This window comes from Vanacampus margaritifer, unplaced genomic scaffold (genome assembly GCF_051991255.1).
Source record: "Vanacampus margaritifer isolate UIUO_Vmar unplaced genomic scaffold, RoL_Vmar_1.0 HiC_scaffold_25, whole genome shotgun sequence".
Taxonomy (NCBI): domain Eukaryota; kingdom Metazoa; phylum Chordata; class Actinopteri; order Syngnathiformes; family Syngnathidae; genus Vanacampus; species Vanacampus margaritifer.
This window is the reverse complement of record NW_027520735.1, coordinates 1,300,456-1,305,720: the sequence shown is the minus strand read 5'-3', so window position 1 is coordinate 1,305,720 and position 5,265 is coordinate 1,300,456.

Sequence of the window (5,265 nt, the reverse complement as noted above, 5' to 3'; positions counted from 1 at the left end):
TTTTACATTAGGGTTAGGGTTTCAAACTAGGGTTTTACATTAGGGTTAGGGTTTCAAACTCGGGTTTAAAATTAGGGTTAGGGTTTCAAACAAGGGTTTTACATTAGGGTTAGGGTTTCAAACTAGGGTTTTACATTAGGGTTAGGGTTTCAAACTAGGGTTTTACATTAGAGTTAGGGTTACAAACTAGGGTTTTACATTAGGGTTAGGGTTTCAAACTAGGGTTTTACATTAGGGTTAGGGTTTCAAACTATGGTTTTACATTAGGGTTAGGGTTACAAACTAGGGTTTTACATTAGGGTTAGGGTTTCAAACTAGGGTTTTACATTAGGGTTAGGGTTTCAAACTGTGGTTTCAATTTAGTGTTAGGGTTTCAAACTAGGGTTTAACATTAGGGTTAATGCTTCAAACTAGGGTTTTACATTAGGGTTAGTGTTTCAAACTAGTGTTTTACATTAGGGTTAGTGCTTCAAACTAGGGTTTTACATTAGGGTTAGGATTTTAAACTAGGGTTTTACATTAGGGTTAGGGTTTCAAACTAGGGTTTTACATTAGGGTTAAGGTTTCAAACTAGGGTTTTACATTAGGGTTAGTGTTTCAAACTAGGGTTTTACATTTGGGTTAGGGTTACAAACTAGGGTTTTTTATGAGGGTTAGGGTTTCAAACTAAGGTTTCACATTAGAGTTAGGATTTCAAACAGGGGTTTCAAATTAGGGTTAGGGTTTCAAACTAGGGTTTTACATTAAGGTTTGGGTTTCAAACTAGGGTTTAACATTAGGGTTAGGGTTTCAAATTAGGGTTAGGGTTACAAACAAGGGGTTTTACATTAGGGTTAGGGTTTCAAACTAGGGTTTTACATTAGGGTTAGGGTTTCAAACTCGGGTTTAAAATAAGGGTTAGGGTTTCAAACTAGGGCTTTACATTAGGGTTAGGGTTTAGAACTAGGGTTTCAAATTAGGCTTAGGATTTCAATCTAGGGTTTTGTTTTAGGGTTAGGGTTTCAAACAAGGGTTTTACATTAGGGTTAGGGTTTCAAACTATTGTTTTACATTAGGGTTAGGGTTTCAAACTAGGGTTTTACATTAGAGTTAGGGTTACAAACTAGGGTTTTACATTAGGGTTAGGGTTTCAAACTAGGGTTTTACATTAGGGTTAGGGTTTCAAACTATGGTTTTACATTAGGGTTAGGGTTACAAACTAGGGTTTTACATTAGGGTTAGGGTTTCAAACTAGGGTTTTACATTAGGGTTAGGGTTTCAAATTAGGGTTTAACATTAGGGTTAGCGTTTCAAACTGTTGTTTTACATTAGGGTTAATGCTTCAAACTAGGGTTTTACATTAGGGTTAGGGTTTTAAACTATGGTTTCAAATTAGATTTGGGGTTTCAAACTAGGGTTTTACATTAGAGTTAGCGTTTCAAACTAGTGTTTTACATTAGGGTTAGTGCTTCAAACTAGGGTTTTACATTAGGGTTAATGCTTCAAACTAGGGTTTTACATTAGGGTTAGGGTTTCAAACTAGGGTTTTACATTAGTGTTAGGTTTTCAAACTAGGGTTTTACATTTGGGTTAGGGTTACAAACTAGGGTTTTACATTAGGTTTAGGGTTTCAAACTAGGGTTTCAAATTAGGCTTAGCGTTTCAAACTTGGGTTTTACATTAGGGTTAGGGTTTCAAACAAGGGTTTTACATTAGGGTTAGGGTTTCAAACTAGGGTTTAACATTAGGGTTAGCGTTTCAAACTAGGGTTTTACATTAGGGTTAGGGTTACAAACTAGGGTTTAACATTAGGATTAGGGTTTCAAACTAGGGTTTTACATTAGGGTTAGGGTTTCAAACTAGGGTTTCAAATTAGGCTTAGGGTTTCAATCTAGGGTTTTGTTTTAGGGTTAGGGTTTCAAACAAGGGTTTTACAATAGGGTTAGGGTTTCAAACTAGGGTTTTACATTAGGTTTAGGGTTTCAAACTAGGGTTTTACATTAGGGTTAGGGTTACAAACTAGGGTTTTACAATAGGGTTTGGGTTTCAAACTAGGGTTTTACATTAGGGTTAGGGTTTCAAACTAGGGTTTCAATTTAGGGTTAGGGTTTCAAACTAGGGTTTATCATTAGGGTTAGGGTTTCAAACTAGGGTTTTACATTAGGGTTAGGGTTTCAAACTAGGGCTTTACATTTGGGTTAGGGTTACAAACAAGGGTTTTACATTAGGGTTAGGGTTTCAAACTAGGGTTTTGCATTAGGGTTAGGGTTTCAAACAAGGGTTTTACATTAGGGTTAGGGTTTCAAACAAGGGTTTTACATTAGGGTTAGGGTTTCAAAACAGGGGTTTTAAATTAGGGTTAGGGTTTCAAACTTGGGTTTTACATTAGGTTTAGGGTTTCAAACTAGGGTTTCAAATTAGGGTTTGGGTTTCAAATTGAGGTTTTACATTAGGATTAGGGTTACAAACTAGGGTTTTACATTAGGGTTAGGGTTTCAAACTAGGGTTTCAAATTAGGTTTGGGGTTTCAAACTAGGGTTTTACATTAGGGTTAGGGTTTCAAACTAGGGTTTTACATTAGGGTTAGGGTTTCAAAATAGGGTTTTACATTAGGGTTAGGGTTTCAAAATAGGGTTTAACATTAGGGTTAGGGTTTCAAACTAGGGTTTCAAATTAGGGTTAGGGTTGCAAACTAGGGTTTTACATTAGGGTTAGGGTTTCAAACTCGGGTTTCAAATTAGGGGTAGGGTTTCAAACTAGGGTTTTACATTAGGGTTAGGGTTTCAAACTAGGGTTTCAAATTAGAGTTAGGGTTTCAAACTAGGGTTTTACATTAGGGTTAGGGTTTCAAACTAGGGTTTCAAATTAGGCTTAGGGTTTCAATCTAGGGTTTTGTTTTAGGGTTAGGGTTTCAAACAAGGGTTTTACAATAGGGTTAGGGTTTCAAACTAGGGTTTTACATTAGGTTTAGGGTTTCAAACTAGGGTTTTACATTAGGGTTAGGGTTACAAACTAGGGTTTTACATTAGGGTTAGGGTTTCAAACTAGGGTTTTACATTAGGGTTAGGGTTTCAAACTAGGGCTTTACATTTGGGTTAGGGTTACAAACAAGGGTTTTACAGTAGGGTTAGGGTTTCAAACTAGGGTTTTGCATTAGGTTTAGGGTTTCAAACTAGGGTTTATCATTAGGGTTAGGGTTTCAAACTAGGGTTTTACATTAGGGTTAGGGTTTCAAACTAGGGTTTCAAATTAGGTTTGGGGTTTCAAACTAGGGTTTTACATTAGGGTTAGGGTTTCAAACTAGGGTTTTAAATTAGGGTTAGGGTTTCAAAATAGGGTTTTACATTAAGGTTAGGGTTTCAAAATAGGGTTTAACATTAGGGTTAGGGTTTCAAACTAGGGTTTCAAATTAGGGTTAGGGTTGCAAACTAGGGTTTTACATTAGCACTAGGGTTTCAAACTCGGGTTTCAAATTAGGGGTAGGGTTTCAAACTAGGGTTTTACATTAGGGTTAGGGTTTCAAACTAGGGTTTCAAATTAGAGTTAGGGTTTCAAACTAGGGTTTCAAATTAGAGTTAGGGTTTCAAACTAGGGTTTTACATTACGGTTAGGGTTTCAAACTAGGGTTTTATATTAGGGTTAGGGTTTCAAACTAGGGTTTTATATTAGGGTTAGGGTTTCAAACTAGGGTTTCAAATTAGGGTTAGGGTTTCAAACAAGGGTTTTACATTAGGGTTAGGGTTTCAAACAAGGGTTTTACATTAGGGTTAGGGTTTCAAAACAGGGGTTTTAAATTAGGGTTAGGGTTTCAAATTTGGGTTTTACATTAGGTTTAGGGTTTCAAACTAGGGTTTCAAATTAGGGTTTGGGTTTCAAATTGAGGTTTTACATTAGGATTAGGGTTACAAACTAGGGTTTTACATTAGGGTTAGGGTTTCAAACTAGGGTTTCAAATTAGGTTTGGGGTTTCAAACTAGGGTTTTACATTAGGGTTAGGGTTAGGGTTTCAAACTAGGGTTTTACATTAGGGTTATGGTTTCAAAATAGGGTTTAACATTAGGGTTAGGGTTTCAAACTAGGGTTTCAAATTAGGGTTAGGGTTGCAAACTAGGGTTTTACATTAGCGCTAGGGTTTCAAACTCGGGTTTCAAATTAGGGGTAGGGTTTCAAACTAGGGTTTTACATTACGGTTAGGGTTTCAAACTAGGGTTTAACGTTAGGTTTAGGGTTTCAAACTAGGGTTTTACATCAGGGTTAGGGTTTCAAACTAGGGTTTCAAATTAGGGTTAGGGTTACAAACAAGGGGTTTTACATTAGGGTTAGGGTTTCAAACTAGGGTTTTACATTAGGGTTAGGGTTTCAAACTCGGGTTTAAAATAAGGGTTAGGGTTTCAAACTAGGGCTTTACATTAGGGTTAGGGTTTAAAACTAGGGTTTCAAATTAGGCTTAGGGTTTCAATCTAGGGTTTTGTTTTAGGGTTTGGGTTTCAAACAAGGGTTTTACATTAGGGTTAGGGTTTCAAACTATTGTTTTACATTAGGGTTAGGGTTTCAAACTAGGGTTTTACATTAGAGTTAGGGTTACAAACTAGGGTTTTACATTAGGGTTAGGGTTTCAAACTAGGGTTTCTAATTAGGGTTAGGGTTTCAAACTAGGGTTTTACATTAGGGTTAGGGTTTCAAACTAGGGTTTCAAATTAGGGTTAGGGTTTCAAACTAGGGTTTCAAATTAGGCTTAGGGTTTCAATCTAGGGTTTTGTTTTAGGGTTAGGGTTTCAAACTAGGGTTTTACATTAGGGTTAGGGTTTAAAACTAGGGTTTTACATTAGGTTTAGGGTTTCAAACTAGGGTTTTACATTAGGGTTAGGGTTACAAACTAGGGTTTTACATTAGGGTTAGGGTTTCAAACTAGGGTTTCAATTTAGGGTTAGGGTTTCAAACTAGGGTTTATTATTAGGGTTAGGGTTTCAAACTAGGGTTTTACATTAGGGTTAGGGTTTCAAACTAGGGTTTCAAATTAGGGTTAGGGTTTCAAACTAGGGTTTCAAATTAGGTTTAGGGTTTCAATCTAGGGTTTTGTTTTAGGGTTAGGGTTTCAAACTAGGGTTTTACATTAGGGTTAGGGTTTCAAACTAGGGTTTTACATTAGGTTTAGGGTTTCAAACTAGGGTTTTACATTAGGGTTAGGGTTACAAACTAGGGTTTTACATTAGGGTTAGGGTTTCAAACTAGGGTTTCAATTTAGGGTTAGGGTTTCAAACTAGGGTTTATCATTAGGGTTAGGGT